Below are 11,330 nucleotides of genomic sequence, written 5' to 3'. Positions count from 1 at the left end.
GAAGAATGGACAAAAGCTCAAGCTTAAGGATGCCCCTGCACCCCAAGACATATTCAAGAGGTACAAGCGTCAAAGCTTGGGGATGTCCAATGCATCCCCTCTTCATCAACAAAGCAACATGTCATCTCTCTATGCGCTATATTTTTATTGCTTCATACGCTATGTGTTGTTCTTGGAGCATATTTTTTTAGTTTAGTTTTGTTTTGTTTGCTGTAGGATATGTTGGATCTTGGAACATTTGTTTTGGAGAAAGACCCGCTCCGCTTTAATTGCATAGAACACTCTAGTTTTCGTTGTTATTGTTCTGCGAGTGTTCTAGTTTGCTAGTACTGCGTTTAGCTCTTGTTCTTTGACTTGAACTTTGTTCAGAGCTCATTAGTATTCTTTATTTATGTATGATTATCTCTCTCTCCATATTGTATTTCATCTCCGAGAGCTATTTCAAATAAGTTGATTCGTGTCGGATACGAGTAAAATATTTCATGACTATAGTGATGCAAAAGGAGCTTGTCTAGAATATGGCATAGACTTTGGCATATCATGTTGGATGTTATTATTTTCATATGCTTAGTATTTATTGTTGTAGCATGACTTGTCTCAAATAGCTGAGAGTGCATAATGTTTCATTGAAAGAATCATGTGTTGTTTCCATCATCAAAGCATAATATTGTGGTATTCTCCTTTGATGCTTTATTGGGTTGACTTGGCACATGCTTATAACATGTTAAGACTATAACCAGTCAACCAAAGCCTCTATGATCATTTAGTTTTTGACTTTTAATATCACTTTATGCTTTGATTGATAATGTTTTGTCGCTATGCATGTTTATGGCTATTACTGCTCTCTTAGTTGGTCGCTCCCAGTCTTTTGCTAGCCTTCGCCTGTGCTGAGTATGATCTCTACTCGTGCATCCAACCACCGTTAACCAAAGTTTGCCAATTGTGTCCACCATATCTACCTAGTAGTATTATTGCTATTCCAAGTAAATTTATCATGCTTTTATTTATCTTCCAAATTAAATTTTGGCATGAGAAAATTAGTCAGCAAAGCTCTCACAAACTTGATGGCACATTTACTTTCTTGTAATTAATAAACTTGATCATTGTGCCTATCTTATGAAGTTTATATGGTTGCAAATTGCAAGTTGGGAGTTAGTATAACCATGCTTTCATGTCGAACACTTTCGACATTGCACTTATATTTAGTTGATGTCATGTTCTTTTGTTTATGGATGCCTAGCGGTGCGAAATAAAATGAAAACTTGTAAGTTCATGGAGTTTGTATATGAGTTAGGGAAACGCCTAGGCCGCTAATCAAAGCCATGAATCATTCATGGTGAAAATTTACAGCTAAACCATAGTGAGCATTCTATGAAGCATTTGCAATAAAAAGCTATACTCACAGTAAATAAAAAATTGCTGAAATGCTCATTGTCTGTTTGTCTTGTCATTTTGGCATGGGATTTCTCTTACAAGTGTACCTCCATATTATCGGGCAAGAGGTACCCCACTGGCGGTTCTCAAAGATACATGTATAATTACAATGACAAGAACTTATTTGGGACCTAAGTTGAGTAGCATGAGGTTTAAGTACGTTTATTCAAGGGGCATGAGATTTTCAACTTGTGATTTATCAAGCATATAGCTCATATTTGCATTACATTAATTTTAACCATTCAAGATGCTTATGATAGGGGCAATGAGAGCTCAAAACTAATAAGTACCATACTTTTTGGAATGTTTATAGAAGTTCTTTATCTTGCTTACTCTGCAAAGAGTCTCTCTTTACTATTATGTTGAGTCTACATCTTCTACTTTATTCACCGATTAAGAGATCATAGTTGTCGTTCTTAGTGCGATGTGCATAGTCCCAAAATTATTATTGATTGATTTATGATTGTGCTATTGCTTGTTCTTATATTACTTGTATCTAGTCACCCTTTGAACTTTAAAGGTGTCCTAGCATTTATGTTTTACTACTGCATAAAGGACATGTTGAGTACCACTTTATTATGTTTACTCTATGCTCATAAACAAACAATTGCTTTCAATGTACTATTATTCATGATCCTTTGTTTGAGTTACTCTTCATGTTATAACATAGTTGCTAAGTTCTATCGAATTATATCTATCATACCTATGTGTAGAGTACTTTGATCCCAGCTCACAATGCTTTACATGCTTGATCAAGATTGTGTTGGCTTCATGTCACCTCAAAAATTACTTTGTTATCACTTACCTACTCGAGGACGAGCAGGAGTTAAGCTTGGGGATGCTCAATACGTCTCAAACGAATCTATAATTTTTGATGCTCCATGCTTGTTTTACACCAATTCATATATGTTTTGCTTACACTTCGTTGCACTTTAACATGATTTCCGGCACTAACTTATTAACAAGATGTCACAGTGTCAGTTCCCTAGTTTCTGCTATTTTTTTATTTCAGAAAAGTTGTATAGGAAATATTCTCGGAATTGGACGAAACAAAAGCCGAATCAATATTTACCGAAATGAAGACGAAGTCCGGAGGGGGGACGAAGTGGCGCCATAGGGCGACCAGACCACCACATGGCGCGGCCTGGGTGTGGACTGATATCTACGGGTGCTTCTATTCCTGTAGACAGTGTTGGGCCTCCAAGAGCAGAGGTTTGTAGAACAGCAGCAAGTTTCCCTTAAGTGGATCACCCAAGGTTTATCGAACTCAGGGAGGAAAAGGTCAAAGATATCCCTCTCATGCAACCCTGCAACCACAAAGCAAGAAGTCTCTTGTGTCCCCAACACACCTAATAGCTGCACTAGTTCGGCAAAGAGATAGTGAAATACAAGTGGTATGAATGAATATGAGCAGTAGTAACGGCGCGTGAAAAGTGCTTGTCAGGCGTGCAGCTGATGGTAGTAATATTGCAGGAAGTATAGATGCAGTAAAACAGTAAACAAACAGCGATAGCAGTATTTAGGAACAAGGCCTAGGGATCATACTTTCACTAGTGGACACTCGCAACATTGATCACATAACAGAATAAATAGATAGATGCTAGACTCTACACCCTCTTGTTGGATGATGAACACCACTAACTGTGTAGGATTACACGAACCCTCAATGCCGGAGTTAACAAGCTCCACAATATTCAATGTTCATATTTAAATAACCTTAGAGTGCATAACAGATCAACATAACCAAACCAAGTACTAACATAGCATGCACACTGTCACCTTCACACCACGAAAGGAGGAATAGATCACATCAATACTATCATAGCAATAGTTAACTTCATAATCTACAAGAGATCACAATCATAGCCCACGCCAAGTACTACACGATGCACACACTGTCACCATTACACCGTGCAGGAGGAATAAACTACTTTAATAACATCACTAGAGTAGCACACAGATAAATTGTGATACAAAACACATTGCAATCATAAAGATATATAAATAAGCACTTCACTATGCCATTCATAACAGTGAATAAGTATTCTCGTGAAATATAGCCTAAGAGTCCCACACGGTGCACACACTGTCACCTTTACACACGTGGGACAAGGAGTCTCCGGAGATCACATAAGTAAAACCCACTTGACTAGCATAATGACATCTAGATTACAAGCATCATCATATGAAGCTCCATCATGTAAGGCAGCTCATGAGATTATTGTATTGAAGTACATAGGAGAGAGATTAACCACATAGCTACCGGTACAGCCCCGAGCCTCGATGGAGAACTACTCCCTCCTCATGGGAGATAGCAGCGTTGATGAAGATGGCGGTGGTGTTGATGGAGAAGCCTTCCGGGGCACTTCCGCGTCCCGGCGGCGTGCCGGAACAGAGACTCCTGTCCTCCAGATCTTGGCATCGCGATGGCGGCGGCTCTGGAAGGTTTCTCGTACCGTGGCTTTTCCGTATCGAGGTTTTAGGTCAGGGACCTTTAAATAGGCGAAGAGGCTGATACGTCTCCGACGTATCGATAATTTCTTATGTTCTATGACATATTATTGATGATACCTACATGTTTTATGCACACTTTATGTCATATTCGTGCATTTTCTGGAACTAACCTATTAACAAGATGCCGAAGTGCCGGCTCCTGTTTTCTCGCTGTTTTTGGTTTCGAAATCCTAGTAACGAAATATTCTCGGAATTGGACGAAACGAAGACCCAGGGGCCTATTTTTCCACGGAGCTTCCAGAAGACCGGAGAACATTCGAAGTGGGGCCACGAGGTGGTGACACCACGTGGCGGCGCGACCAAGGGGGGGCCCGCGCCGCCCTATGGTGTGGCCCCCTCGTCTGGCCCCCGACTCTGCCCTTCCGCCTACTTAAAGCCTCCGTCGCGAAACCCCTGATGCGAAAAACCACGATACGGAAAACCTCACCGAGACGCCGCCGCCGCCGATCCCATCTCGGGGGATTCTCGGAGATCTCCTCCGGCACCCCGCCGGAGAGGGGATTCATCTCCCGGAGGACTCTACACCGCCATGGTCGCCTCCGGAGTGATGAGTGAGTAGTTCACCCCCGGACTATGGGTCCATAGCAGTAGCTAGATGGTTGTCTTCTCCTCATTGTGCTTCATTGTTGGATCTTGTGAGCTGCCTAACATGATCAAGATCATCTATCCGTAATTCTATATGTTGTGTTTGTCGGGATCCGATGGATAGAGAATACCATGTCATGTTAATTATCAAGTTATTACATATGTGTTGTTTATGATCTTGCATGCTCTCCGTTACTAGTAGAGGCTCGGCCAAGTTTTTACTTTTAACTCCAAGAGGGAGTATTTATGCTCGATAGTGGGTTCATGCCCGCATTGACACCTGGGACAAGTGACGAAAGTTCTAAGGTTGTGTTGTGCTGTTGCCACTAGGGATAAAACATTAGCGCTATGTCCGAGGATGTAGTTGTTGATTACATTACGCACCATACTTAATGCAATTGTCTCGTTGTTTAGCAACTTAATACCGGAGGGGGTTCGGATGATAACTCCGAAGGTGGACTTTTTAGGCATAGATGCAGTTGGATGGCGGTCTATGTACTTTGTCGTAATGCCCAATTAAATCTCACTATACTTATCATGTCATGTATGTGCATTGTTATGCCCTCTCGTATTTGTCAATTGCCCGACTGTAATTTGTTCACCCAACATGCTTTTATCTTATGGGAGAGACACCTCTAGTGAACTGTGGACCCCGGTCCATTCTTTTAATACTGAAATACAAATCTGCTGCAATACTTGTTTTACTATTTTCTCTGCAAACAATTATCTTCCACACAATACGGTTAATCCTTTGTAACAGCAAGCCGGTGAGATTGACAACCTCACTGTTTCGTTGGGGCAAAGTACTTTGGTTGTGTTGTGCAGGTTCCACGTTGGCGCCGGAATCTCGGTGTTGCGCCGCACTACATCCCGCCGCCATCAACCTTCAACGTGCTTCTTGACTCCTACTGGTTCGATTAAACCTTGGTTTCTAACTGAGGGAAACTTGCCGCTGTGCGCATCACACCTTCCTCTTGGGGTTCCCAACGGACGTGTCAACTACACGCATCAAGCAAATTTCTGGCGCCGTTGCCGGGGAGATCAAGACACGCTGCAAGGGGAGTCTCCACTTCTCAATCTCTTTACTTTGTTTTTGTCTTGCTTTATTTTATTTACTACTTTGTTTGCTGCATTATATCAAAATACAAAAAAATTAGTTGCTAGCTTTACTTTATTTACTGTCTTGTTTGCTATATCAAAAACACAAAAAAATTAGTTTACTTGCATTTACTTTATCTAGTTTGCTTTATTTACTATTGCTAAAATGGCCAACCCTGAAAATACTAAGTTGTGTGACTTCACTAGCACAAATAACAATGATTTCCTATGCACACCTATTGCTCCACCTGCTACTACAGCAGAATTCTTTGAAATTAAACCTGCTTTACTTAATCTTGTCATTAGAGAGCAATTTTCTCGGTGTTAGTTCCGATGATGCTGCTGCCCATCTCAATAATTTTGTTGAACTATGTGAAATGCATAAGTATAAAGATGTAGATGGTGACATTATAAAATTAAAATTGTTCCCTTTCTCATTAAGAGGAAGAGCTAAAGATTGGTTGCTATCTCTGCCTAAGAATAGTATTGATTCCTGGACTAAATGCAAGGATGCTTTTATTGGTAAGCCCGTGCGTTGCTACGGGTTAAGTTTTAGAAAATAGCTATTGAGAACCAAATTTTAATAATAATCTATTTTTATTTTAAGGAACGAAGAAGGACCAAAAAATAAGGATCACTTTATTGTCAGATTGTGTTGCCCCCAGAATGGCAACTACTTATAAGAAAATAGAATGGCAAGTTTTTTTTTTGCGAATAATGGCTAGTTTATTTTGATTCGTCTTTCTGTGTACTGTAATGCATGTTAAATCTAATTTTTAAAAGATGCGATGAAATACGTTGTATTGAGAACTAATGCAAGGCTGAAAAAATCATGACAATCTACAGAGGCAAACGACTTCATAGCTGATCCCAAAAAAATTAGACATTATCACCGTCCTAATGTCCACAAGGGTTGCAGAAGCTAACCAAGAAGTGCTCTAGATCTTCCAATTGATATCAAATAGTAACATCTTTGATATTGTTTTACTCTGCTTTGCTAAGAACTCTTTGTTTCGATGATGTAGCAATGTTTGTGTACCAAATTCTTGTTCTGTTGCAATATATGCCTGTCTTACCATTATAATTGATTCTTTGCATGGTGTGATGCGCTTCAGTTCATGATTAGCTGTGACTTGTTCTCTTCTACCTCTATTTTCTACTGAGTTCATATTTGCATATCTATGCCTATCATGTGCACATCTTTTTGTCCTTTTCGCTTGCTCCGTTGTTTTCTTTTGTTGATAGGCTTGATGGTGTTTTTCCAGCAGAACTTCTTGTTCTGTTGCGATATATGACGGGTTCACCATCGCAATTGATTCTTTGCATGGTGTGATGCGCTTCCATTCACGATAAGCTCTCACTTATTCTATTCTAGCTTTCTTTTTTTCTGGGAGCATATTTGCATATTTCTGCCTATCTTGTGCACATCTTTTTGTCATTTTCTCCGGCTCATTTGTTTTCTTTTGCCGATAGGCTTCACGGCGATTTTCCAGCATTTCCTCCTTTTCTTCTTCGGTGCATCCTTTTGTTCTTTGATTTGGCTCTTTCGTTTTCTTTTGATGATAGGCTTCACGATGTTTTTTCAGTTTTTTCTGCTTTTCTTCATTGGTCATCCGTGCATACCGCTCTCTATCTCGTTTTCTTCTCTTTTCTTTGGCATCCATGATTTGATACTGCGACCCAAAGTGCTTCTTACATAAGAGTTTGTATACTGCAAGTATGAAATCTGTTAATATCAATTAAATTGAAGCCAAAACAACTTATACTCCTTTTCTATTATATTTTGAAACCCGTGAGCAATAAAAAATTCTTTATATCCATAGTTTGAAACCAAAAACCCTGCAACTTACTTATATCTTCAGCATCAATAATTAATAAACTGTATTTGCAATTGCGGAAAACATAGAAACATTGGATACTCAAAACACATATTTTAAAATTCAAAGAAATGCAATTCAAAATTATACTGGTAAGCTAGTAGTACCGATAGAACAACACGTTGCGTCAGTTTACTATCACGTGATCTTCAGAAATCGCATGCATTTGAGATTGTCCACAAGCCATGAACGAGTGATGCAGTGCTGCAAATCCCGTTTTGCTCACCTCTACGTTGGATTTTTTTTTGTCTATCCTGCGCTGCTGGAGAGTGCAGCACTGACTCTTATATATGTGAGTATCGCCACACAGCTGCGGCGGCGAGGCGGCAGCCTCCGGGCAATGGCGCAAGTCGCGTCCGAGTTTCGACGGGGCGCTATGACGCCTGGTGATCTCGAAGCGCTCAGGATCGATCATCGAGTTTGCTTCGGTTCACCGTGGTTGCTTGATATCTCGTCGAATAGCTCGCGTGTGTGACGGCAGTCTATCGCTCCTTCCCATATTTAAAGCAAGAAGAGGACTACTCGGTGATCCGAGTTTGGCAGGTTCTCGTCCAGGGATCGATTGAAGAACTACGATTGGGTACCAGGAGAGGTAGACACATCATACAAAGTTCGCTCAAACATTTGGGCCTTTCCAACCTTTGTGGGCCGGTGGACTTCAATAATTGCTCGTACTGTTTCCGTATAAACACCAATCGATTTAACTGCCGTGACGAAACCGTTTTGTTTAGCAATCGGAACAACGTACGAAACGTTTTTTCAGCGATAGATCGATTGAAGGAACGGCGGACGAAACCACCGGACGGACGAAACCACGGAAACGGTTCTCCCTTTATTATTAGGTATAGATTATACCCCTGCTAAAATTATATCTTTGAGGAGTAGCATAATGAATTTTAAACAATTGGATAATGAACATGTTGCTCAAGCTTGGGAAAGAATGAAATCTCTGGTTAAAAATTGCCCAACCCATGGACTGACTACTTGGATGATCATCCAAACCTTCTATGCAGGACTAAATTTTTCTTCGCGGAATTTATTGGATTCAGCTGCTGGAGGTACCTTTATGTCCATCACTCTTGGTGAAGCAACAAAGCTTCTTGATAATATGATGGTTAATTACTCTGAATGGCACACGGAAAGAGCTCCACAAGGTAAGAAGGTAAATTCTGTTGAAGAATCCTCTTCCTTGAATGATAAGATTGATGCTATTATGTCTATGCTTGCGAATGATAGGACTAATGTTGATCCTAATAATGTTCCATTAGCTTCATTGGTTTCCCAAGAAGAACATGTTGATGTAAACTTCATTAAAAATAATAATTTCAACAACAATGCTTATCGGAACAATTCTAGTAATAACTATAGGCCATACCCTTATAATAATGGTAACGGTTATGCTAATTCTTATGGGAATTCTTACAACAATAATAGGAATACACCCCCTGGACTTGAGGCCATGCTTAAAGAATTTATTAGTACACAAACTGCCTTTAACAAATCTGTTGAGGAAAAGCTCAATAAAATTGATATTCTTGTTTCTAGAGTTGATAGTCTTGCCTCTGATGTTGATCTTTTGAAATCGAAAGTTATGCCTAATAGGGATATTGAAAATAAAATTGTTACTACAGAAAATGCCATCCAAGTTAGAATTAATGAGAATATAAGATTAATGGCTGAACTGCGTGCTAGGTGGGATAGAGAAGAAAATGGAAAACTAGCTAAAAAGGAAAATATAGCTAAAGTTTGGACTATTACCACCACTAGCAATGCTAATAATTCACATGTTGCTGCACCTCCTACTATCAATGGTAAAATAATTGGTGTTGGCAATGTTTCTACTCCTAGTGCAAAGCGCGCAAAATTACCTGAAACTGCTAAAACTGCTGAAACTGCTTGTGATAAAACTGCTGAAATTTTTTCCAACCTTGGGGATGATAATCCCATTGCTTTAGATTGTAATGATTTAGATTTTGATGATTGCCACATCTCTGAAGTTATAAAGTTCTTGCAAAAACTTGCTAAGAGTCCCAATGCTAGCGCTATAAATTTGGCTTTCACAAAACATATTACAAATGCTCTCATAAAAGCTAGAGAATAGAAACTAAAACTTGAAATTTCTATTCCTAGAAAGCTAGAGGATGGTTGGGAGCCCATCATTAAAATGAGAGTCAAAGATTTTGATTGTAATGCTTTATGTGATCTTGGTGCAAGTATTTCTGTTATGCCTAAAAAAGTCTATGATATGCTTGACTTGCCACCATTGAAAAACTGTTATTTGGATGTTAATCTCGCTGATAATGCTAAAAAGAAACCTTTGGGGAAAGTTGATAATGTTCATATTATGGTTAACAATAACATTGTCCCCGTTGATTTTGTTGTCTTGGATATTGAATGCAATGCATCTTGCCCCATTATATTGGGAAGACCTTTTCTTCGAACCGTTGGTGCTACTATTGATATGAAGGAAGGTAATATTAAATATCAATTTCCTCTCAAGAAAGGTATGGAACACTTCCCTAGAAAGAGAATGAAGTTACCTTATGATTCTATTATTAGAACAAATTATGATGTTGATGCTTCATCTTTCGATGTTACTTGATATACACTTTCCGCGCCTAGCTGAAAGGCGTTAAAGAAAAGCGCTTATGGGAGACAACCCATGTTTTTACTACAGTATTTTTATTTTATATTTGTGTCTTGGAAGTTGTTTACTACTGTAGCAACCTCTCCTTATCTTAGTTTTATGTTTAGTTGTGCCATGTAAAGTCTTTGATAGAAAAGTAAGTACTAGATTTGGATTACTGCGCAGTTCCAGATTTCTTTGCTGTCACGAATCTGGGTCTATCTCCCTGTAGGTAGCTCAGAAAATTAAGCCAATTTACGAGCATGATCCTCAGATATGTACGCAACTTTCATTCAATTTGAGCATTTTCGTTTGAGAAAGTCTGGTGGCCTAATAAAATCCATCTTTACGGACTGTTCTGTTTTGACAGATTCTGTCTTTTATTTCGCATTGCCTCTTTTGCTATGTTGGATGAATTTCTTTGATCCATTAATGTCCAGTGGCTTTATGCAATGTCCAGAAGTGTTAAGAATGATTGTGTCACCTCTGAACATGTGAATTTTTATTATGCACTAACTCTCTAATGAGTTGTTTCGAGTTTGGTGTGGAGGAAGTTTTCAAGGATCAAGAGAGGAGTATGATGCAATATGATCAAGGAGAGTGAAAGCTCTAAGCTTGGGGATGCCCGGTGGTTCACCCCTGCATATTATAAGAAGACTCAAGCGTCTAAGCTTGGGGATGCCCAAGGCATCCCCTTCTTCATCGACAACATTATCAGGTTCCTCCCCTGAAACTATATTTTTATTCCGTCACATCTTATGCACTTTGCTTGGAGCGTCGGTTTGTTTTTGTTTTTGTTTTGTTTGAATAAAATGGATCCTAGCATTCACTTTATGGGAGAGAGACACGCTCCGCTGTAGCATATGGACAAATATGTCCTTAGGCTCTACTCATAGTATTCATGGCGAAGTTTCTTCTTCGTTAAATTGTTATATGGTTGGAATTGGAAAATGCTACATGTAGTAACTCTAAAATGTCTTGGATAATTTGATACTTGGCAATTGTTGTGCTCATGTTTAAGCTCTTGCATCATATACTCTGCACCCATTAATGAAGAAATACTTAGAGCTTGCTAATTTGGTTTGCATATTTGGTTTCTCTAGAGTCTAGATAACATCTAGTATTGAGTTTTGAACAACAAGGAAGACGGTATGGAGTCTTATAATGTTTACCATATGTCTTTTATGTGAGTTTTG

The sequence above is a fragment of the Lolium rigidum genome, chromosome 7 (genome assembly GCF_022539505.1).
Source record: "Lolium rigidum isolate FL_2022 chromosome 7, APGP_CSIRO_Lrig_0.1, whole genome shotgun sequence".
NCBI lineage: Eukaryota > Viridiplantae > Streptophyta > Magnoliopsida > Poales > Poaceae > Lolium > Lolium rigidum.
This window is presented reverse-complemented; position numbering follows the sequence as displayed.